Source organism: Phoca vitulina, unplaced genomic scaffold (genome assembly GCF_004348235.1).
Source record: "Phoca vitulina isolate PV1807 unplaced genomic scaffold, GSC_HSeal_1.0 scaffold2, whole genome shotgun sequence".
Taxonomy (NCBI): domain Eukaryota; kingdom Metazoa; phylum Chordata; class Mammalia; order Carnivora; family Phocidae; genus Phoca; species Phoca vitulina.
Window position 1 is genome coordinate 69,527,375 of NW_022589705.1, and position 26,269 is coordinate 69,553,643.

General features: G+C 38.3%; 1 protein-coding gene across 7 annotated transcripts in view; it reads left to right on the plus strand.

Moving 5' to 3' along the window:
* SCMH1 (Scm polycomb group protein homolog 1) overlaps nucleotides 1-26,269 on the plus strand; it is a 178,387-nt gene that overhangs the window by 10,361 nt on the left and 141,757 nt on the right. For 4 of the 7 annotated variants that reach the window (XM_032431631.1, XM_032431632.1, XM_032431616.1 and 1 more), the window contains exon 2: nucleotides 9,622-9,692. The exons of the other annotated variants lie outside the window; for them this stretch is intronic. The gene's annotated coding sequence lies outside the window, so the exon portion shown is untranslated. The remainder of the gene's footprint in view (nucleotides 1-9,621; nucleotides 9,693-26,269) is intronic. 7 annotated transcript variants of the gene reach the window in all.

A 26,269-nucleotide genomic window follows, 5' to 3' on the forward strand; every position in this document is an offset into this window, starting at 1 on the left:
ACCCTGCTGACACCTTGATCTTGAACTTCTAGCCTGTGAAACTGTGAGGAAATACATTTCTGTGTTTCAGCTATCCAGTCTGTGGTCTTTGTTATGGCAGCCTGAGCACACAAATTTACAATATCCATTCCAGAGGACTTTATATCTCCTTCTGCCTGGGAGTTTCAGGGATGATATAGATGACACTGGGATGATTTGGAAGGTGAGGAAGGATAGATAATTACTGTTGCATATTATTGAAGGATGTCACACACATTTTCTTATTTAATTTGAAATACATAACAAACACTGTTAGGTAGGATTCCAGATCATTATAAACTCTATATACTGATAAGAAACTGAGGTGCAGGTGGAGTAAATGATGTGCCCAATATCAAACAGTCAGTGTCAGAACAACTCACTACAGATTTTGTACTTTGTCCAGAATGATCCATTGCCTCCTGTGACCTCCTTTTTAAGACCCTGTGCTGTCTGAGCTTCTTACTGTTTCTATTGCAAGTCATCATGTATTAATTTCTGTTTATTTTGAAACATATAAAAGCTGCTGCATTGTTTTTTCCCTTTACATTTACTGTAAATGTTATAATTGTTAGCTTTCAAAATTAAAGCATATGCATATTGTATATTCATTTTAATCACTATGTCTTCTGCTCATTGGCATATTATAGTATTTTTCCAAGTGTTCTCTTATTTATTATAATTGTTTTACACTCATGCTTATGTAGACTTTCCTCTGGGGCATACAAACATGATGGAAATAAAGGCTATTTTAGTCATTATGTCCTGTAAAGTATAATAGAAAACATGAGAGCCAGTATACTTGTTCTTGGAGAGATTTAAAAAGAGAGCAGACAACCATTTGTCTTAGATTATTTAGAATTTTAGACTTCCAACCTTGATATTTTGGTGTTCTATCTTATCTCCAATATCCTTCAGTTACCAAGGACTATCAGAAAGTCTTCAAACGAGAGTAAATTTTTTTCTTTAAAAATAAATGAATTTTATAGATGAATTTGGGAGTGTAAAAGTTTATTTTTTTAAAAGATTTTATTATTTGAGAGAGTGAGAGAGCATGAGCGGGGGTGGGGAGGGGCAGAGGGAGAGGGAGAAACAGACTTCCCTCTGAGCAGGGAACCCTACTCGGGGCTCAGTCTCAGGGCCCCAAGATCACCACCTGAGCCGAAGGCAGACACTTAACTGACTGAGCTACCCAAGTGCTCTGGGAGTATAAAAGTTTATAAGGCCTAATAGGCATAGGGAATCATAATTCCAAATTAAGGGAATATAGTTAAAACATCTAATTTCTTTGTGTGTTTGTTCAGTTTCTCATTCATTGATTCAACAAATATTTATTAATGTCTACTGACTGCCAGACACTGTGCTACGTACAGTGGCAAAGATGAACGCCACAATTTTTTTTGAATACCATAATTTTTAAAATGCAAAGACAAGCCACAGAATTAAAGAACATATATGTAGTACATGTACCTATCTGTAATTATAAAGGATTCCTACAAATAGATTCAAAAAAGACAAATTCATAGAAATATAACAAGGCATAAAGGTGGCACCCTAAATATTTATTAGTCGTTGACCAATAATTAAGGGCAAATTAAAGTTCTAATGAGATGTCATTTCAAACCTATTAGATTGGCAAAAATTAAGAAGTCTGATAATATCAAATAGGATGTAGAGTTAAGGGAACTCTTGGACACTATTGATGGGAATAGAAATTGTACAATCATGGCGAAGAACAATTTGGCAATATCTATTAAAACTAAAGTACATATAACCTATAGTCCAGCAATTCTAGGTCCAGGGTCATAAAACTAGAATCTCATTCTCTTGTGTCTTGGCCCAAGAAGTCTAATGGAAGAATCACCAGACGTTTGAGTGGCTTCTCTATGTCAGGCACATAATAGGTACCTGAAAAAACATGAAGGCATGTGAAATTATTTCAGAATTTATTTATCCAATATAAAAGTAACAACCTGCATCTTCTGTGTTTGTTTATACGCATCCCACTTTTTTCCGGAATGTATTTAAAGCATACCAACACTGTGTGACATACCATAAATAAAGGGAATAACTTTTTTTTGAGTATCTTTGAGACACATTGCAACATGCAGATGTATGTTGTTCTCACCCACCTGCAAAAAGGTATTACTAGCTCCACTTTATGCATAAGCAAATGGAGACTGAAAGATACCTGGCCAAAATCATACAATTTTTAAGTGATAGGACTCCGTTTCAAACCCAGACCAGCCTGACTTCAACCCTAGACCCCTTCGCATGTCACCTTGTGCACTCCCCACAAGCAGTGTTATATAGTTCTGATACTCTGTCCAGGAGGCAAGGTTGACTTGTAAGAATTGACTTTTTTTTTTAAACTGAAACCACGGTTAATGGGAGACTACTGTATATAATTTAAGCCCCCTATGTGTGCTTCCCAGCATTATTTCCAGTCTTTTCTCCCCCACCTTCCCATTCAGAGATGCCCACTATCCATATAAACTTTTTTCACCTCAGGGCCTCATACGTGTCGTGTGATGACAAAAATATGCCAAATGCTACTCAACAGAGAGGACTCAGACAAATGTAAGAGATTCTTACCACATAATATTGCCTGTTATTTGAAAGCAACATGCCATTATTTGGTAGGATTTTTGTAGCTAAGTTCCCATACTTGCTTCTGAACAAAAGTGATGCCGTTCATACAGGAATGTTACTTTATTTGAGCTATTTGTGTGACACTAAAATAGTGCTAATGCCTATTGCCATCACATATGAGTTGCATAGTTATTTTTTCTGCAAATGCTTTATAAGGTTGATATGATTCTTGGAGTGATACTAATTTAGAAGTCCTGGATTGAGTTTTTAAGAAAAAATTTTTTGAGAAGTCTCTTAATCACAGAGTTTATAGTTCTTCTAAGTATATTTTCATCATCAGTTGTAGTTGTACCTGCATTTAAAGGAAACCATCATAGAAATCTATCTTCAAAGACATATTCTGTAAATAATTACTAGTGACCCTAGATATCCTCTCTCTCTATATAGAAAGCTTTGAAAATATTACTAAACAAATACCAACAGAGCCAGCAATTTTGCTTCTTTCTTGCTCCAGAACTTACTCTCCAAATGATCCAATTGTTGTCCCTTTGACTTAATTACTTAATGCAACTTTACCTAGTGAATAAACAAGGATTGGTTGTTTGGGCTGAATGCTGTTAACTGCCTTAACAATGAGCAGATTTTTTTTTTTTATGCTGACCTGGATATTTAGGTGTCAAAGTTGTCCTTTTGAGAACTGCTATTTGAATTTGGTAAAATGTTAAGTAATGTTTTTGTTGACTTCTTTATTCTCAACACTAACAATTTTCTTTTGATATGTTAAATTCCTTAATGATGGTATTTAAATAAACCATTAGGCTGAAAAGAGAAATGTCAATTCAGACAATTTACTATTTTGCTGGTGTTTCTGAATATTAGTTATCAATGAAAACCTATATTTAGGTGCCTAATACAGTAAATGTTTACATAGTAAGTGCTCAAATACATGTTGGTTAAACCCAAATTTGAATTAATGGACTGTTTTCATGATACATATTTTTCTTTTTTGTGCTTTTTCACTTTATATTAAGAGGGAAATGTATTTTACACTGACCATATTTTGGAAATAGATTTGTTGTCTGATGGAAAGGGGTTTAAATCTTAGGTCTTTCACCCCTAATCTACCAAAATGATACTTAGTTTATTCCATTGATCAGACACGTTTAGCAATCCCTGATGTATTTGTAGGCCTTACAAGATCCTGGTAGGCAAGGCAACGTCTTAGATTTTCCATGCCCCGCTATATGCATACTGTGGTGGATTCTGATATGGTGGTGGGCTCTTGGTATATTTTAAATAAATATTGTTACAGTGTTCTTCCTCTGTATTGCTGGGAAATAACAATTACTGTTTCATCAGTATGGGAGGAGACAATCAGACTTTTGTTTTTCCAATTTGCTTGATCATCTGGAACACACATTAAGAATAACAGATACCTTGACTTGAAGATTCTATTTTAGTAGATTTGAGGTAGTGCCTCTGGTGATCCTTTTGGAAAAGAAGCAGCACTCTAGTTTTTTTAAATGTTGGTAGTATATTAACACTTTTTGGTTGTAAAGAACAGAAACCCAGCATAAATGGATTGAAGCAAAAAAAGAATTTATTGGCTCACTTAATTTGAAATAGGGCCTGGTGAAGGGAGTTATTAATAAACTGCTCCTTGCTTCTAGATTATATCCCAACTTTATCAAGCAAGGAGTGCATAACAGAGGTGCTTGAAAGGACCCTAGGAGAATCAAGACTCTGTTATGTCTCAGTCTTATCCATAGTTGTAGGTCCTGCCTTTCTGCCTTTACTTGTACCATTTTTAGCCCTGGGTAATTTTCCAGTTCAGCAGGCCTCCTGTGCAGGCTCTAGGCAAAATGAAAATTTTTTAGAAAAGCCCTCTTTGCTACCCAGTGTTTTCAGATTGACCAGCTTAACTCAGGATTAATATTCCCCATTATGCACTGGTATGGCCTTACAGGTTATTCAATATTTTGAATATCTCACTTGTTTCATATTAAGCATGTTTTTATAGGAACTGATTGAAGGTCACCTATATAGCCAGTACACATCACATCCTGCATTTTCCCTACCACGTCTCTTTGCAATGTACCTCAGTAGTAGTGAGTCCTGGTACAAAACAGACCACAGTGTGATCAGCTTTCTCATACCACATACGGATGGCCAGCCTCTCAGCATGAGCTAGAGCTCTACACTGTTGTGTTCCTAACCTTAATCCAGTCAGTTCTAAATTTTAGGGACCCCTCTTCCAAATACCAGTTTTGGTATCATATGGATACTTGGGGTTGCAAGCAATAGAAACCAACTCTAGTTAACTTTGTCTACGGCAGTGACTCCCAAACCTTGCTGATTATCAGAAACACCTGGAGAGATTTTTAAATTAAAAATCCAATGGATACCACCCCCCCCCCAAAAATTAAATTAGGATTTCCAGGGGAATGGAACACAGAAATTAGTATTTTTAAAAAGCCCTCTAGGTGACTATGATGCTTGCCCACTGTTGCCTATTTGAGTGAACAACCTCAAATTCATCTATTTGCCTTGGCCTAAAAACTTGACTTTTTCTCCCATTTTCAGCTCATTACTAATACCCATTAGGTCTGTATCCTATCTAATGAGTCTTTCCACCTGTATCTTTTGTTGTAGCCTAAGGTGTCATAATTCCTTTTGGACCATCATATTAAACCCCTAAATGGTTTTCCTGCTTCTGCTTTTCCATGTTACCCCCCTCCCTGCCGTCAGTGTAGTCACCACGGATCCTGCCACCTCTTTGCCTAAAATCTTTCAGTGGCTTCCCATTGCGCTGGAAATACAAACAATATTTGCCCTGCGGTCTACATGATACGGAGCCCATTCTCTTAGCCCATCTCACGTGGTGCCACCATCCCCTGCCTACATTCCAGTCACACTGGCACCCTTTTTGTTCCTTAAATATATGAAGCTCTTTCCTGTCTCTGAGACTTTGCACATGCTGTTCTCTCTGCCTGGGGAGTCTTCCCCTCATGCTCTGTTAGTTCTTTCTCAGCTTGAAATCACATCCCCGTAGAGGCCTCCCTGACTGCCCTTCCACAGTCACTGTTTCTTTCTCTTTTAGCACTGAGTCACAAAAGGTAATTATTTATTTGTTTATAAGTTCCATGGGGGTGGGATCTTGCCAGTCTTCTTATATTTAACATCTATCACAGTGCTTGGCATATAATAGCATTCATTAACTATTTGTTGAATGAATGAGTGAATCTTCATTGCCACAATCCTGGTTCAAGCTTCTGTGCTTTTATCCCTGAATTACTGCAGTTGCATCCTAACTACTCCGCCTACAACTGTGCTAGCTCCCTTTAATCCATTTTCCATGTTAATTTTTTAAAGACTTGAAGTCTGGAAAAAAAAAATCTCCAAGTCTAGCAAGTATACTAAAATTCTTCACATGCTTCCTATTGATATTAATGTAGTTTATAGAACTTTAAAAAATAATTATTTTGAAAATTATGGTTAAATATTCATGACAAAATTTATCATTTTAACCATTTTTAAGTGTACAGTTCATTGGCAATAAATATATTCACACCGTGTGACCTTCACTGCCATCCATCTCCAGAACTTTTGTCATCTGGCAGAACTGAAACCCGGTACCCATTAAACAATAACTGCCCGCTTCTCCCTCCCTCCTGCCCCTCCAACTACCATTCTACTTTCTGTCTCTTTGTGAGAGCACATACTTGACTCTTCTGCATACCTCGTATGAGTGAAATCATATAGTCCTTTAGTGACTGGCTTATTTCACTTAGCATGATGTCTTTAAGATTCATCTGTGTTGTTGCTTGTCGAACTTTTAATGACCTAGCCCATCTATCTTTGTGACCTCTTTTCACTTTGCTCCTTGCTTTCTGTGCATTAGTGATACGTCCTTTCTTTCTATTCTGTGGGCTGTCAATGCCCCATCTCACCTCACAGTTTTTTCTCATGCCTGTTCCCTCTGCCAGGAATGCTCTCGCGCCTTCCTTGACTGGTTAATTTCCACTCATTCTTCAGAGTTCAACTAAGATACCACTTCTTTAGGATATATTGCCTTCATTTCCCAGAATCTCTTTAATCTCTGTGTTACAAGATTTCCTAGTGCCATGTGACTTTTCTTTGTACTACTTAGAATAGTTTTCTATTTTTTTTATTTTTGAGAGAGAGAGAGCGAGAGAGAGAGAGAGAGCATGCAAGTGGGGGTGGGGATGAAGGGCAGAGGGAGAGGGAGAGAGAGAATCCCAAGTAGGCTCCACACTCAGCACCGAGCCACATGGGGCTCAATCTCACGACTGTGAGATCATGACCTGAGCCAAAATCAAGAGTTAGTTGCTTAACCAACCGACTGAGCCACCCAGGTGACTCTGTTGTACTTATAATAGTTTTAAATGACACATCTATTTGAATGTTTTGGTGGACTAATATCTGTCACGATGGCAGGGATCATACCTAATGTTCAGTATTGTATCCCCAGCACCTAGTATCTAATAGGTGTTTCAGTAGATATATATATATGTAATAAAGAATATTAAAATCTGTTGACTTAATGAATTTAGGTCTGGAAATTGATGGCTTAAGGTCTTTCTTCCTCTAAAAATCTACTACCATGTCTAAGCCTTCCTTGACTACTTTAGTTTGCAGAGATCTTTCTTTTCTGTGAACTTAAATGTCCTTATTCATTTGCCAGATGCTTAACATTTACACAGGTAATCCTTATATCATCTGGAATGTCCTATTTTTTTATATTATTTATGCTTTGTATTTACCAGTTGATCTTCTTCTAAATAGCCACTGGAGTTATTTTTCTTTCTAAATTACAGAGCTCATCAGTTGTGGAACCTCTAGGGCAGTGCTTCTTAAACTACATGTGTTGAAGGAGCCATATTTTTTTTTTTTTAAGTTTTTATTTAAATTCCAGTTAGTTGGGACGCCTAGGTGGCTCAGTCAGTTAAGCGTCGGACTCTTGATTTCAGCTCAGGTCATGATCTCAGGTTTGTGAGATGGAGCCCCAGCATGGAGCCCCCGCCCTTGGGGCTCTGCACTCAGCGGGGAGTCTGCTTCCCTCCCTCTCCTTCTGCCCCTCCCCCAGCTCACGCACTCCTGTGCACACATTCTCTCTCAAATAAGTAAATCTTTTAAAAAATAAATTAAAAATAAATAAATTCCAGTTAGTTAACATACAGGATAATATTAGTTTCAGGTGTAGAATTTAGTGATTCAACGTTTACGTACAACACCTGATGTGAAGGAGCAGTATTTTTCTTTCATCTTAGACTAATAATTTTATAAATAAAATAAAAATAAATTGGGGTGCTTGGGTGGCTCAGTCATTAAGCGTCTGCCTTCGGCTCAGGTCATGATCCCAGGGTCCTGGGATCGAGCCCCGCATCGGGCTCCCTGCTCCACGGGAAGCCTGCTTCTCCGTCTCCTACTCCCACTCCCCCGCTTGTGTTCCCTCTCTTGCTGTGTCTCTCTCTGTCAAATAAATAAATAAAATCTTTAAAAATTAAATAAATAAAATATTAGATGAAATATTTTGAAGTCCAAGTATAAACTTCAAAATTTTATTAGATTGAATAACATAAAATTATTTTGTTAAATTGTAGTACAAAGTTTCAGAGTGCTTACTCTCAATTTCTTTACTTACTACAAACTGATAACCTTTTGTTGATAAGGACTGCACACTGAATACTAACTAGCATCACTTTAGGTCTCTGTGAAGAGAACACTAGTGAGGGGTATTAAGGTGAGGCAGAATGTATAGACTGATTCCTTGCTTCCCTTCTATCTGATAAGCTCTATAGTTATTATATATTGTTATATTTTGCATAAAAGTGTGTTTGACGCTAGTTCTTTGACTAACAAGGGTCTGAAAACCTCTAGGCTGCAGAATATAGTCCTGGATCTTTATCTGACTCTAACCTGGTTTTCTAATTCAGTCACTGCCTTCTGCCATATATCCATCCTATGCTTGAGCTACCTATCATTTTCCACAGGACATCATACAAGCCCTTTCACTACTTATTACTTTTCTACTTCCCTTTGCTTAGTTAGAATTTCCTAAACTTTCTTCTCTGCCTGGAATAAGATGCATGCTCCAAATTCTAGTTCAGAAGTCACCTCCTCTATGAAGGCTTTTTCAATTCCTTTAGGCAAAATTGGTCTCCACTTTTCACATACCCATACTAACTATATGTTACATTCCTTTGTAATGTATTTTGCTTATCTCTGTCCACTTCTAAATTAACATGGTTCAAGTCTTACCCATCCTTTTATCCCTAGTCCAGGGACTGATACATAGAGTATTCAGTAAGTATTGATTGGATAAATTGGGGAAGTCATCAATATTTGGTACATATGTCAGAGAAGCTTTTTATTTGGTCTTGGACAAGCTGGATGATTTTCTCCTCACTAGGGAACCTATTCCTGTATGTTGAGTATGGCATATATAATAAGGGTTGAAATACGTGTCTTAGAAAACACAGGGGCACCTGGGTGGCTCAGTCGGTTAAGTGTCCGACTCTTGATCTCAGCTCAGGTCTTAATCTCAGGGTGGTGAGTTGAAGCTCTGCGTTGGGCACCACCGGGAGCCTAGTAAAAAAAAAAAAAAAAAAAAAGATACAAATAAAAACCTCCGGGCCCGGTATCTTGTATGGATATGCCTGAAAGCCCCAGGGCAGAGGGTGGGAGGTGTACAGAGAAGGTTAAAACCGAATTAGCCTTGAAATTGGTTTAATTGAAAAGTTTGGAATCTGACTTTTTAAATAGCACTCTTGTTTTGTTTTATCTTAATTGCATTTGTCTGTTCCTGCAGTTTTATGAGTGACCTTTAAGTGATCTCTTACTGGCAAGAAAGACTGGCCTATGGAAAAAGTACAAGATTTGAAGTCACGTGACCTAGATATGCTAATCCTGGATTTTGCAATTACTAGCTGTGTAACTGTTACCAGTTATTTAAACTCTCTGAGTCTGGGTTTCATTTCTAATGCACAGATACTAGTATTTGCCGTTTGTACCTCGAAAGCTTGTGAGGACCAAATGAAGCAGACGATGTGAAAGTGCAGGTAAACCCCAGAAAATGTGCTGTTTGTTACCAGCTTCTTGACTTGAGAGAAGTTAAAATCTTTGTACCTCAGCTTATTCCCCTATGAAATGGGAATAATAATACCTGTGTCATTAGGCTATTGTGAGAGTAACAAGTATGTAGTGTGCGGTTCTGTGGCATTAGGTACATTCTTTTGTTGTGCAGCCGTCACCAACAGCCGAACTGTTTCATTTTCCCCGGCTGAAACTCTGTCCCTGGAAACAAAAACTCCCCACACCTCCCTTCCCAACCCCGGCAACTACCGTTCTACTCTATGAATTTAACCTTTGGGAACCTTAGATAAGAGGAATCATGCAATATTTGTCCTCTTGTAACTGCATGCCCTTTTGAATTTTAAAGTACAGTAGTAGTAATGATGCTAATCGTAATGATAATTTTAATGATTACTATTTACTTTTGGGGGTGGGCAGGCACATTGTTTACTTCATCTTTGCAGTGTTGGCCAACAAATGACCTATCCGTCCTCGTTTGACAGTTGAAGAAGATGAGGCTAGGGAGATTAAATCATTTATCTAAGGTCACAGGTATGTGAAGCATCAGATGCAGAATTTATTCTGTGTTTCCCTGACTAAGGCTCCTGCTATGCCTACTACACCAAAAGTTGAAGTAGGCCTGACTCCAGCCCACATTGAGACAGCATCGGAAGGGGCATAACTATGTTTCATGGCCTCCTTTTCTTCCTGCATACCAGTTTACCTTGTTCAGATTTCTAAAAAATAGTGGACTCCTTTAGATTATGAGCTCTTATCCAAAAGAGCCATATCTTTTCTTATATTCCTAGCATCTAACATAGGCTTGGCATTTAGAAGTCACAAAAACGTGTGTTGACAAATTGTATGCTCTCATCCTGACCCTCCTTTCCTATTCAAGTAAGTTGGTCTCTGAGATAGAGACAGCTATAAGTATAGTTCCTGCTTTCAAGGAACTTAGAGTCTAGTTGGAAATGACACATATAAAAAATTACCATCATCAAAATAGATTCTTATTAAAATCAGTTATTATACATGCTGACTTTAAGTGGCTCATTAAAAAAAAAAAGTCATGTTGTATTTCAGTTACTTATAAGGCTTAGTTCATATAAAAAACATTTTGGGGGAAATTAACAATCATTACTTCATGAGTCAAGGAGTTGGAAGCAGTCCCTCCGAACACATGTACATATCCCCTGGTGAAATTCCCTGCCCACAACCAAGTGATGCTTGCCACTCTGTGGGGTCAGTGAAGAGTTACTGAGTCAGGCAAGGGGTCCTCCATCTGAGGATTATGTCCTTGTGTTGCATGAGCACATGAACTACAATCCCCATATACCTAGCAAATGCCCCAACTCTTTTCCCTGGTGGACATTCCACTACACATTAGCTCAAAAACATTATTTCTTTTTTAATTTTATTTTATTATGTTAATCACCATACATTACATCATTAGTTTTTGATGTAGTGTTCCATGATTCATTGTTTGCATATAACACCCAGTGCTCCATTCAATACGTGCCCTCTTTAATACCCATCACCAGGCTAACCCATCCCCCCAACCCCCTCCCCTCTAGAACCCTCAGTTTGTTTCTCAGAGTCCACAGTCTCTCATGGTTCATCTCCCCCTCCAATTTCCCCCTCTTCATTTTTCCCTTCCTACTATTTTTTTTTTTTAAACATATAATGTATTATTTGTTTCAGAGGTACAGGTCTGCGATTCATCAGTCTTACACAATTCACAGCTCTCACCATAGCACATACCCTCCCCAATGTCCATCACCCAGCTACCCCATCCCTCCCACCCCCCACCACTCCAGCAACCCTCAGTTTGTTTCCTGAGATTAAGAATTCCTCGTAATCAGTGAGATCATATGATACATGTCTTTCTCTGATTGACTTATTTCGCTTAGCATAATACCCTCTAGTTCCATCCACGTCGTTGCAAATGGCAAGATTTCTGTTTTTTTGATGGCTGCATAATAGTCCATTGTATATATATATACCACATCTTCTTTATCCATTCATCTCTTGATGGACATCTTGGCTCTTTCCATAGTTTGGCTATTGTGGACATTGCTGCTATAAACATAGGGGTGCATGTACCCCTTTGGATCACTACATTTGTATCTTTGGGGTATAGACCCAGTAGTGCAATTGCTGGGTCGTACAGTAGCTCTATTTTCAACTTTTTGAGGAACCTCCATACTGTTTTCCAGAGTGGCTGCACCGGCTTGCTTTCCCACCAACAGTGTAGGAGGGTTCCCCTTTCTCCGCATCCTCGCCAACATCTGTCGTTTTCCTGACTTGTTAATTTTAGCCATTCTGACAGGTGTGAGGTGGTATCTCATTGAGGTTTTGATTTGGATTTCCCTGATGCCGAGTGATGTTGAGCACCTTTTCATGTGTCTGGTGGCCATTTGGGTGTCTTCTTTGGAAAAGTGTCGTTCATGTCTTCTGCCCATTTCTTGATTGGATTATTTGTTCTTTGGATATTGAGTTTGATAAGTTCTTTATAGATTTTGGATACCATTATTTCTTAAGAGAAATAATGAAAAGCCTGATTCTGCATATGAGAAAAAGTTTAAGAGTATTGATTAATGTATAATGTATGAAGGAATGATATATGAAAGTCAAATAGCTAAGAGACCAAGTGACTTTTTTCTCATGTAGCATATTTTCTATTTTCTGTCACTGGTTACTGTTGGGTATACCAGGCCACCATAGGACTCAATTATGATATTCTGTTTTAACCCAATTCTTCTGACATCACCTGGTATAATCCAATTCAATTCTGACACTAGCCACCCGGAGTTAGTGTCAGATTGCATAGGTTTAAGGGAACAGGGTTCCCAACAAGACTGCCCCCACTTCAGATGCCAGCCTCAAGTGAGGTCCTCAGGCCATCTAAACTTCTAACCAACTGGCTGCAAATCTGATGGTTCCTAGGACCTCCCTCTCAGGTTCAGTAATTCACTAGAACAACTCAGAACTCAGGAAAGCGCCATACTTATGATTACAGGTTTATTATAAAAGATACAAATCAGGTACAGCCAAACAGAGAGACATATAGGGTGAGGTCCGGATGAGTCCCAAACACAGAGCTTCCATGTCCTCTCTCCATGGAATCAGGGCATCCTCCTGGCATATTGATATGTTTACCAATTAAGAAGCTCCACTGAGCTTCTGTGTCCAGAGTATTGATTGGGGCTTTATTATATTGGCCCTGAAGGTGGGCTGACCCAAAGCCCCAGTCCTCTAATCCCATGATGGGTCTTTCTGGCAACTGGCCCCCATCCTGAGCCATCTTATTAGCACAAACTCATGTGTGATCCAAGGGGCTTATGAATAACTAAGATATTCCTGTCACTTGGAAAATTCCAAGGGTTTTAGAAGCTCTATGCCAGGAACTTGGGACAAAGACCAGACAAATTATTATACAGCATATGGTACATGGGAGAAAGTTTAGTATAGTGGTTTGGAGTAGTGTAGTGGAAAGTTATTTTACTTCTTTTCCTCACGAGGTGTAAAGCACTTTACACATACCCGGTACTCAGTAAATCTTAAATATATATTAATATTAAGGAGTATTTTAGTTTCCTAGGACTGCTGTAACAAAGTACCACAACTGGGTGGTTTAGAACAATGGAAATTTATTCTCTCACAGTGTGGAGGGCAGAACTCTAAAATCAAGGTGTCATCTGGGCCATGCTCCCTCTGAGACTGAATAGAATCTCTTCCTAGCTTGCGGTGGCTGTCAATCCTTGACATTCTTTGGCTTGCAGCTGCATCACTCCAATCTCTGCCTGTCATCATGTGGTGTTCTCCCTGTTTGTGTTTATCTTCACATGTTTTCCTCTTCTTCTAAGGACACCAGACAGAATCGATGAGGGCTCACCCTATGACCTCATTTAGCTTGATTATATCTACAATGACCCAGTTTTCAAATAAGGTCACATTCAGAGGTACCAGGAGTACGTAATTTTGGTGAACACGACCCATAACATGATGAATAGTGAATTCAACACATAACAGTCCACCCTCTGGCCCCCATTGTGCAGAATACATTCACCCCTTTCCAACATCCCCCCAATGTCCTAACCCATTCCTGCATCAACTGTAAGTCCAGAATCTCATCTAAATATAATCAGCTCAAAAAGTCCCAAATCTCATTTTCTAAATCAATATTGGGTGAGACTCTGATATGGTCCATCCTGGTATAAAATTCTCCATCTATGGACCTGTGAAACCTAGAAAACAAGTTATCTGCTTCCAAGATACAAGGTAGGACAGGCATAGGAAAGACATTTCCATTACAAAGGGAAAATGGAGGGAATAAAAAGGTCACCAGTCTAAAGCAAATTCACAATCATGGCAAGTTCCATTAGATCTCAGGGCCTGAGAGTAATTCTCTGTGACTTGATACTCTGTTCTCTGGCCTAATAGGACACCTCCACCCTTTTAAACCTAGAGGGTCCCATTGGCCCAGGCCTCTACATGTGTGGCTTTGCCCTTTATGTTATTCTTCCTTCATTTTATTCCGTCTTTGTTCCCTTCAGTCCAGACCAGCAGCACTTCTGCTGGTATAAAATTCTCAAAAACCTCATCAGTCTTTCATGTAGCTCATGGGGATCCAAACCATCTGACAAGAGGGTCCAAATCTTTCCTGGATAACCATATCTCTATTCCTAGCTTCTGAGATGATTGATTATATCCATGAGTCACAGGCAAACGGTTGTCTAGCCACACCCTTGGCCCTATTTCCAGAGCATGTAGTCTGGTTAGGCAGAGAATTTTCCATATCATCAAGTGCTGATTCCTTCTTGCTTAACAGTCCATTCCTCAGTTTATCTCTGCCCATATTTACTGTAAGCACCAAAGAGAAACTAGGCTAGACTTCAATACTTTTTTTGGAAATTTTTTCAGCTAAATATCCAAGTTTATCACAAGTTCACCTAATGACCGAATACAATTCAGACAAGTTTTCTGCCATTTGATAATAAGAATTGCTTTTCCTCCAGTGTCCAATAATGTGTTCATTGTTTCCTTCTAATACCTCACCAGAAGCATCTTTAAGGTTCATATTTGTACCAAACATCTCTTCAAAGCAATCTAGGTTTTTTGATTAAGCCTCTACCCATTATCCAATTCCAAAGGCACTTTCCCATTTTTAACTATTAGAGCAGCACCCTACTCTCATCATACCCAAATCTGTTGGGTTTCTGAGCTGAAAGAGGCAGGAAGGTATCTTCCCCTGCAGAGTTCAGAGAGAGCATTGACTCTCCCAAAACCCCGATTTCAGACATCTAGCCTCTAGAACTGTGAGAGAATAAATTTCCTTTGTTTATTACACCCAGTTGGTAGTACTTTGTTATGGCAGGCTAAGAAGCCAAAACAGGCGTTACTTGGAGGTACTATAGTCATTAGTGAAAAACAGTGAGTATGTAGTATCCGCCTATATCCACGGGATTTCTTGCTTTTTCTCTCTTTTTTAAACCATATTTATGTCTAGTTGCACTTAAAGTTTACTTTTGTATGTTAATGGCTTATGATTTACCTTTGTTTTATCTCAGGAGGGCAACTTTAAATCATTGGTAGGAATGCTGTGGTACCAAGAAGACTTCAAACTTTTTTTTTTTTTGAAGATTTTATTTATTTGAGAGAGAGAAAGAGAGAGAGAGTGAGCATGAGAGGGGAGAGGGTCAGAGGGGGAAGCAGACACCTGCTGAGCAGGAAGCCCAATGTGGGACTTGATCCTGGGACTCTAGGATCATGACCTGAGCCGAAGGCAGACACTTGACCGACCAAGCCACCCAGGGGCCTGAAGCCTTCAAACTTTTGGAGGAGTGGTGGCTTTAGTTTTCCAGACCTTCCTTCTGCCAGAATGCCTAGTACTGGTTCTTGGCTCTAATGCATACTGCCTCCATCAGGGTGAGGCAAGAGGAACCCCAGTGGTGCTTCAATTCGCCCTTGGATAGGTAATTGACCCATGAGTGATGAATTACATAATGAGTCCTTCACCATCACTTCTAATGGACATCTGTGTTTTTCAGTTTTGAGTTATTTTTCAAGAACACATTCTTTGCCTGTCATAATGAGGACCAATACTTTTTTTGGATTCCCCTTAGTGGCAATCACAGTATTTGTAGGTCTCTTAGAAGATACTCTGTAAATATTGTTTTGCATTGAAGTAGGCTTGTCCATGGCACTGCTAGTGAGAGACTAGCTGTCGTGATAAATAAGAGATGTTAGTTGCCAGGGCTGTCATTTCAATTTGTCTTGCTAATGTTGAGCTCATTAATAAATTGCCACAGTGATAATATGAAAGTAATGAACCTTCTGGAGGCCCAGCTGGGGCACAGAGTGCTAGCAGGGACCTTCAAGGCAATTGCCATTGTTATACACAGTTCTGTTAAAGAGTTTCAGGCTCTTTTTTTCCTTTGAAACATTTATATTTTGCAAAATCCAAATCCTGTTTTAACATTTTTGTACTTTCTAAGTGAGTTTATTTGAATTCAGTTTAACAAATATGTATGTATCTGATGCCTGCTACTGTCAGGCACTGTATTAGACCCTAGGGATGTAAAGAAGACTAAGACATCCCTTAGGGCTTTGCTGTCAAACAGGCAGGAGAGGTATGTAAACAAATAATTGTAATACAGTATTTAAACGCTGTACGTATGAACCAAATATAAACATAGAATAGAAAAGGAAATGATTATCTAGGGAAAAGAGCTAAGGGGGCTGAGGAAGAGGAGATTCATTGATTTCTGAGTTAAATTTTGAAGGATGAGTTGTTAAGTTGACAAGTTGAGTGCATAATGGGAAGAGGGACTTGCAGATGAGTTAAGGGACTGCAGGTCATTTAGAATAAGTTAAGGAAAGAGGGTAAAGAGGAGAAGATGGGTAGATGAGGCTAGAGAAGTAGCCAGGGGCCTAAATCTTAAAGAATTTTGGTTTTGAGGGGCTGTGTATGCAATGTCAAGGACTTTAGTGGATTTCATGCCACAGGCTACATGGATCCATTAAAGGATTTTAAGCAGAGAAGCAACATGATGGAATTTTTATTTTAGAAGGATTATTCCATACACATGATAGAATGGAAGTAGAAAGAAAGAAGGCTATTGACTAGGTTTGTGCAAGCAAATAACAACATAATATGCTGCAAAGGGCATGACTGAGATTGTTTTAAATCCCAGTTCAACCACCTACTAACTCTCCCAACTCTGAAAGTTCCTCATCAGTGAAATGAGAATAATAGAAATCTCTCACTGGGTATTATGGAAAATCATATGAAATAACATGTATACATAGAAATGGTCCAAAGAGCTGAGTTAAATGTTAGCTGTTATATATCAACTTCTGGTTTTGTTGAGTTTTAGGTAATCTGTAACCAAGTTTAGGATTTCCAAGAAGCACTTTCATTTTCTTTCTATCACTCTCCTAATAAAACAAAGAAATCAAGAGGTTTACAAACCTTTTTATTTACATTAGGATCCATCTTTCAGGATTTCTCAAACATCTAAAAAATAACATAACTAAAGCTTTTTCCTTTGGACACCCTGCCAGACTTTGAGGTGAAGAATCAGGCTTAATGTCCTTTTTAAGTCAGTAGTGCAATAGGAAAAGACTGGAGCCCTAGTTCAACAAGTGAGCTTTTTAGCTGAGAAATAACACCAGAGTTTACTCTGCCTCTGTTTCTTCAAGTGTTTAATAAGAATAATGTGAACAGGTGTCCTACCTACCATGTACATCTATTGTGAGGATCATGTTTACTTCCTTTCCTTAAGTAAACATTCACTAACTACTATTCAAGATACTATTACAAAGAATGTAGAAATGAATCAGATATGGATCCTAATTTCAAGGGAATTACAGCATTAAAAAAACTGTAAAAGATATATACAAATAACTGTAATACAAAGAAGCTAGTATGTGAGTCAGTTAGCATCGAACATTGTAAAGGACTTTGAAAGTGGAAGTCATTTATATTTTGTATAATATATTGTAAAAAATAATGTCATATAAAGTGCATTTTACATGTTCGCACTATTTGTAAAGTGCTTCTCTAAGCAAAGGTGAAATAGAGTCACTTTCTTGGAAACCTGTGGAAAATAAATGATAAGGATGGATTAAGATTCTAGGTAGATTTTTAAGCATATATGTATATTTTGATACCAGGCTTAATATTCACTAATATCCAAGTGACTTTGTTAAAGTACTCTTTGAGCCGCGGGTGTGTGTGTGTGTGTGTGTGTGTGTGTGTGTGTGTGTAGTGTATAGTGTATAGTGTGTATAATGGAGATAATGTCACGTACCTCTCAGGTTTGTTGTGAGGAATAGTCATTATATGTAAAAGTGCTTAGAAAACAATGTTCATTCCTTCCGTTACACTACCCACTTTTTCACTATTGCCTGATGTTAAGCTTTGAGTCAGCAGCTTCTTTGAGATATTTTCAAGTTGATTTTTACTTATGAAAAATTTCAAACATACAACAAAATCAAAAAGGTTTTGCTATGAAAAACCTCATGTCCACCACTTAAATTTTACCATTACTTGTAAATGTCACATATCTATTTATCTGTCCTTCCACCCACCCAGCTATATTGAAATTTCTCTGGTGATTCTTTAGGACTTTTCTGAAGGAGGTTTTCTAAAGGAGGTATTTTAACTAATTTGGAAGCCAGAAGTGCAAATACATTTCAGATGTTTGTAATTAAATTACAGTTTTCTTATTTACATTGTTTGCCTCTGTGAAGAATTTTACTTCCTGAGTTATTCATTATTTGAATCTATCTCTACAATTTTTGCTCCTACGTTATCGTTTCCAACCTTAAATCGTCCCATTGCATTTTCCTGAGAATGCCTTCAATCTTTTTTTCAGTGTCACATTTAGAGTAGGCTCTTTACAGTCCTCCTTGTTGTCTCTTTCTCCTTTGAAAGTATCTTTAAAAATTAGTAGGAAACAATAGTGTGCATTCTGTGCCTGGTGGCGACCACTGCAGCTAGAAGCTTTGTCTGCGTGGAGTGGGCTGCCTGCGCAGGTCTTCAGAGCTCAGGTATCTCAGCACTTCCCATCAACTCCCACATTTTTTTTCTGAGTGTGGGCTTTTTCCCAGCACAGTTGGTCTATTTAGTATGCCCTACCAGGAAATACAACCCTTTACCTATATTTGGTTATAGTCTCTCAGCATTGATTGATTTTCTCCATTATATAGCTATATTTAGATTATATATGACAGAAATTCCTCAAAGTTTCTGATTCTCTGATGGTACTCTTCCCTATTTTCCAGTGCTGCCAAGTGTTAGATGGATATCCTTAATGAGCTGTGAGGACTGTATTCGGAAAAGTCTTTGAAAAGCTAAGTTGTATTCATAATTGTGTCTCTCAGCTCCTTTCATCCTCTCATTACCTGTTTGGCATGATCCTGTCAGATTTGAGATTGACTTTTAGATACTAAAGGACCCAGCTTGTTTTGTTCCATTTTGAGAGATTTGCCTTAAACTGTTTGTCTCTCATAAATCACCTATAAGTTCTACTTACCACCCAAATATTTTTAAAATTCAGAAAGTAGTCACCGTGTTCTGGTTATGTAATTTTAAAAATTTTATGCTTTTTTTCCTTAATGATTAGCATTCATTCATTTCATTCAGAAATACTTGAGTGCCTCTTCCATACCAGGCACTATTCCAAGTGCTGGGATACAGTGCTGAATGAACAACACAGACAAAGTCCCAGTGGAACAGACAAATAAATAGACAAGGAAAATAGTACATGAAGCTAACTGTTGGGGAGAACTAAGAGTGGTATCATAGAGGGACTCTGGATGACTACTTTAGATAGAGTGGTCAGGAAAGGGTTCTCTGGGGAGGCAATATTTAAGCTGAGACCCAAAAGATAAGAAACGAGCCATATGACTATGGGCTGGAACATTTCAGGTAGTGCAGAGGCCCTCAGGTAGTGAGGAGTTTGGCCTGCATATGGAGCAAAAGAGGACAGCATGGTTGGAGCAATGGGAATGATGAGAGCTGTAGGAGAGGAGGTGTAGAGGGAGGGGTCAAATCATGTAGGATGATGTGGGTCAAGGTAATAAAGGACTTGGATTTAATTTTAAGAGCTGTGAGGAGCTTTTGGGAGATTTTAAGCAGGGGAGGGATATGATCTAACTTACATTAACAAATAACCGGGATAGGGCCATATGATGAGAAAATCACCCAGTGCTGAGAGCCTCTAGCCAGAGGCAGAAGATCGCATTTACTACTAGGGCATACTAAATAGCCTAGTTTTCCTCAGCCTCAGAGACAAGAGATTGGCCAGTTTACCTTGCTCTGAATCCCAGCTCCACCATTTACTAACTATGTAATTTGGGGCAAATTCTAAGACATCTCCCTGTATGGATTTTCTCCTCTGTATGAAGATAATAATAGTTCCCACCTGGGGTGCCTGGGTAGCTCAGTTGGTTAAACATCTGACTCTTGATTTCAACTCAGGTCATGATCTCAGGGTCGTGGGATCAAACCCAGCATGAGCTGAGCGTACAGCCTGTTTGAGCTTCTCTCTCTCCCCCTCCCTCCCGCTCACGTGCTCTCTCTCTCTCTCTCTCTCTCAATATATAAATAAGTAAAATACTAAATAAAATAATAGTACCTACCTTATTGGGCTGTGAGAATTGAACAACTTAATGCAAGTAAAGTGGTTAGAACATATTAAGTACTTAATATTTAAGTTTATAATTTATTTCCTCTAGATATGGATGGTCTAACATGATAGCCATATGGTTAGTGGGACTGAAGTACTGAATTGTAAATTTTACTTAATTTTAATTACGTGTAATTTTTGTTTTGTTTTTTTTGAGAGAGAAAGGTGGGGGGGAGTAGAGGGAGAGGGAGAAAGAGAATCTTTTTTTTTTTAATTTTCTTTTTTTTAAGATTTTATTTATTTATTTGACAGAGAAATAGCACAAGCACGCAGAGCGGCAGGCAGAGGGAGATAGAGAAGCAGGCTCACCGCTGAGCAGAGAGCCCGATGTGGGGCTTGATTCCAGGACCCTGGGATCATGACCTGAGCCAAAGGCAGCTGCTTAACCACTGAGCCACCCAGGCGCCCCGTGGAGCCCGACGTGGGGCTTGATCTCACAGCTCTGACAATCATGACCTGAGCCGAAATCCAGAGTCTGACACTTAGCCGACTGAGCCACCCAGGCGCCCCTTGAGTTATTTTTCTGTTGGGCAGCACTGTTCTAGACTCTGGGTCAGAGGGGAGGGTGGTGGAAGAAGCATATGGACTGAGGGAGGCGCTTTTCCTAATTATACAAATACCCTGGAGATTCCAAAACACCTTCATCCAGTGGAGCCTCTCTCCCTATCAAGGAAGTCCTCCCTCCTACCCTCTTCTGGAAAGTCAGTGCGTTTAATGAGCCTGCCATCACTGATAGTGTTTTGTATTCTTCAGGTGTGTCAGAGTGGGAAAAATAGTTAATGAATCACTGCTCACTGCTCTGTATTAAAGAGTATTGCACAGGTTTTACACCTATCAGTGATTTTGATGAAATAAATTTCTGGGGTCCTCTGAACTAGTATCACCATATAAGATTGTTCTCTGAAATAAAATCCACCACTAATCCTGGCCCAGTGAACCCCAGAGACTTAAAATAAGGAAAAATTAAAGTAGATTTAATTAAGGAATGAATTGCTGGGTCAAAAGCTGAGGAAGTTGAGAAAAGCGTCTTGTGTCCTAAAAGCTAAATTTTCAGGATTAAAAAAAAAAAACACTCAAAAAGCTAAGCAAGCAGTAACTTATCTCTGAAGTGAAACTGGACATACGTTTTTTTTCTTCTAATGTCTCTTGGTTCCTGCTGGCTCTGTGGTTCTATAGAAAGGTTTTCTGACTTGTTAGCGTGAAGAAGGTTCCTAGTAAATACGGAATGACTGTTAGCAAATGGCACCACTCTTCTACCTTCACTGTTTGGAATGTTTATATTCTTTATCATTCCCAAATAATTAAAAAAAAATCTATGATATGCCTTAGCTTAATACCACATCTCAAAGATTATCCATGCCCTCTCAGTCAAGTCGTCTTCTAGAGAAGAGGGCCCTTTCCTGAGGTTGGTGTACTGTTTCAGACTTACACAGGACATGTTACACTGGAAGCCCCTTTGTAGTCTCTGGTTTTTCTGATGCAGAGAAGAAAGAGGTAGTCTCAGAGACTCCCAACCAGAAATGGTGTCAGGGCAATTGCCTGAGTAGCTTGCGGAAGATAACTGATATCATTTGATAAAGTTCCCTTATTTCAGTAACAATAAGGTTTTCTATGAAGCCATAAAATCAGACACTTGTGGAGGTGGATGATGAGGAAACAGGCGTGCTGCTTGTTTGTAGTAAATATGAGACCTGCCTGGGAATGCATTATAGAGTTCTCACCTCCTAGTTTTCTGGGGAAGAATTTGAAGCCCTGAGGAAGTGACTCCTTGGTGACCTGGAATGAACCAGGCCAAGTTTAGGCCTAAGTTGCAGCTCAGTTTCTGCTTACAGAGAAACCATAATTGCCCCAGGTTTGTTATTCTGTAAGATTCATGCAAGACCCTGGATAATGCCAGGGAGTCATAATTCACTTCTTTTAGGCTAAGAACCTGAGACTTTGGGGGTTTATAGATGCCACTCTGTCGATGAGCCCAAATTACTTTATGTTGATCTTGAGATCTCTGATACCTGGTAGCATAGACATTTTTCAAAGGTCTGCTTGGGCAGTATGAACAGATAAAAAGTGGTAAACGGGTTAATAGTCTCTTACTGGTCCCCAAAGCCATATGAGTCTGACCTCAGATTTTAATTTTGTCACCATGAAAAGCTCTTATTAAGTGGTTCCTGTCTGCAGATGGTGACATGCATTCAAATCTTCACTCCAGGAAACCTGGGGGAAATAAGTCACTCTTAGAAGCTTAATGTTCTGGATAGCTACAGGTTTGTTCGATTATACATTAAATCTTTATTTTTAAAAATCATTTTAGTTGGAAATTATTCCAATATGAATTGTGCCCTTCTTTTTAATTTAGTTTGTTGAGCCTAATTTAACCTTTTCTCAATGACTGAGATCCTTACAGTGTGTGTGTGTGTCTGTGTGTGTGTCTGTGTGTGTGTAAAAGATACAAAGTTCCATGGGCTTTTTAGTCTATTCCTAACTCCATTTTTCCCACAAGACCGTTTTTAGTGCATAATTTTTACAAAGTGCAGGGTTTTCAGGAATGAAAATCATTGTATATAAATGCCTGGAGTTAAGTCTCTGGGTCACAGTCATAAAAGGTTGCACTAGGTAACTCCTTCCTCCTGCTAACAATACTTATATATGCATAGTACTTGACTGTTTGCCAAGCCTCTACACATATATATGGCCTATGATAAGTAAACCAGGAAAGGTATTAATTTTTTGTTGTTTTTAAATACAGTAAGCAAGCATAATGGATCCAGAAAGAGCATGGACTTTCAAATTAGACAGTCTTTAATTTTAGCCTTTCCATTTAGTAGCTGTGTGACCTTGGATGCCTTAATTAATCTCACTCAGTTAACTTCAGAATCTCAGCTTTTTTTTTTTTTTCCCAACTAAATGGAAAATACCAGAATTGTTGGGTTCTTTAAATCAAGTAATAAAGGTAAAAATGCCTGCTAGGGACAACATGGATGAACCTCACAAACAAAATGTTGAGTGGAAGGAAGTAGACATGAAAGAGTACGTGTGGTATATTTTGTTTATATAAAGTTCAAAACAAGCAAAACTATTCTACAATGACAGAAGTCAAGACAGTGTTTACTCTTGGGTGGACACAAAGGAGTACTTCTTTGGATGCTAATAACAATCTCTTTCTTGGTTTGGAGACACATTGTAAAAGTTCATTGAGCTTTATACTTAATGATTTGTGTACTTTTCAGTATGTATGTTATACTTTATTAAGAAGTCATTTTTAAAGTGCTTAGCACAGAAACTAGCACATAGTTGATTCCCTTCTCCTGTGATGGTTCTGTAAGTTAACAATATGAAAGTCTATTTAACAGAATGATCCTAGCCTCTTTTCCTTGTAACCTCTCAGTTTCTTTGTTCTGTTATGGTTCTCTGCCTCCTGATTCCAGTCTTACACCTAGGCATGTTTAATAAATATATACAGTGGTAATCCCAATTGGTGTAGCTGAAGGAGTTTAGATCAGTCAGATAAGGTGAAATTGAATGTCTTACCACTGTGATTTAGGAGTAAATCAGCAACATGAATTCTGATTTGATGTTATTCTCTGATGATTACTTGATTTGATGTTTTTAAGTGGAGATTAAATGGATTTTTTAAATTTTGCTGATATCAGATCAACTTCATTATTGAGTTTTTTCAAGGTGGGACATTGGACTTATTCTCTTATTTCTGGCGCTTTTAATACAAGACAATTATAGTGTAGCAGACTTTGAAATAGTCACTGTCACACCCTGTAACACCTCATATATTTTGCTTCAGTTCTCATCACTGGAAGAGAACCATAGGTATTGTTTTTACCTTATTGCTTTGTACTACAAGTATAGAAACAGAACTTAGATACTTGGAAATTTATGCAAGGTCTTGTTACAAAAAACTTAGAATTGTCGAAAAGTCAATTAAAAAAAACTCAGAAAGTTACTTTTTCTAATATAGGCAATGTGTAGGATATAAAATAAATCTATGACAGTCTCTGCCCTCAGGGAGGGTAGATTCCTATAGGAGAGGTTTGTGAGATAGGAAGAAATTGAATTTGTCTACATTTACTTTTGTTCTTTTGGATGTTGTTAGTCTTGGAGAGAAGACTGGACTTGGACTTTCTAAGAGAAGTTTTCTGACAGAGATACTAGCAAGGCCCTTCAATCCACAGAGAGCTGTGGTGATGATTGTGTGAATGCCAATGGAGCCAAGAGTTCATTAGGGATTAGTAATGTGACAAAAAGCTAGGGAGGTGGAGAAGGACCCCCTACCTATCACAACCTTATTTATATCCATTCACTAAAGTAGATGGTGCTATTCAACCCTCACAAACCCTTTGGAGTAGACACTATTATTTCCACATTAAAGATGCAGAAATTGGGGACGCCTGGGTGGCTCAGTCAGTTAAGCGTCTGCCTTCGGCTCAGGTCATGATCCCAGGGTCCTGGTATCAAGTCCCACATTGGGCTCCCTACTCAGTGGGGAGCCTGCTTCTCCCTCTGCCTGCCGCTCCCCCTGCTTGTGCTCTCTTTCTCTGACAAATAAATAAAATCTTAAAAAAAAAAAAAGATGCAGAAATTGTGGCATTTAGACATTTAGTAAGATAGCTTGGAAACCTGCAGAATGGGAGGTCATAAAGAAAATTGATGGCTGGTTGCATCTAGGATTACCCAGGAAAGAGAATGCTGTGATTCCAGAACTTAGTTTCTTTTAAATCCCTGTGAAGCTTTTTGTATTTCTCTTGTGACATGGTTGATTGGGACTGTGATGCAGATCCACCTGTTACCTGTTTGTTTTTTTTCTTTTTTTTTTTTTTTGTGGTAAAATATATGTAACATAAAATTTACCATTTTAACCACTTAAAGGCATTAAGTACATTTACAGTGTTGCATAGCCTTTACTACTGTCTCCAGAACTTTTCATCATCCCAAGCAGAAACTCTGTACCTATTAAATCATAACTCTCCATTCCCTCCTCTGCCCTGCCCCTAGTACTTCTACTTTCCATCTCTGTGAATTGGCTTATTCTAGTTACCACGTATGAGTGGAGTCATAACAATATTTGTCATTTTGTGTTTGGCTTATTTCATTTAGAATAATGTTTTCAAGATGTGTTTCTGTTGTAGCAAGTATCAGAATTGTATTCCTTTTTATGGAATAAAAGATTCCATTGTGTGTATAAAGGACATTTATTTATCCATTCATTTACTGATGGGCATTTGGATTGTTCCTTTCCTTTGGCTATTGTGAATGATGTTGCTATGAACATTAGTGTACAAGTATCTGTTTTAGTCCCTGCTTTCAGTTCTTTTGGATATATACCCAGGAGTAGAATGCTGGATCATATGGTAATTTTATGTTTATCTTTTTGAGATTTTCCACAGCAGCTGCATCACTTTTCATTCCTACTAGCTATTCAAAAGGATTCTAATTTCTCCACACTCTGGCAACACTTGTTATTTTTGTTTTCTTTATTTATGATAGCCATTTGAATGGGTGTGAAGTAGTATCTCATTCTGATGTTGATTTGCATTTCTGTTATTGATTAATAATAATAATATCTTTTCGTGTGCTTACTGGCTATCTGTATATATAAACAGAAATGTCTATTCAAGTCCCTTGCCCGTTTTTTAATTAGGTGTTTGAGGGTTTTTTGTTGTTGAATTGTAGGAGTTCTTTATATATTCTAGATATTAATCCCTTATTGGATATATAATTTGCCAGTATATTCTCCTATTCTGTATAGGTTGTCTTTTACACTCAGATAGTGTCCTCTGATGGACAAATGTTTTTCTTTTTTTTTTTTTTTAATTTATTGTTATGTTAATCCCCATACATTACATCATTAGTTTTAGATA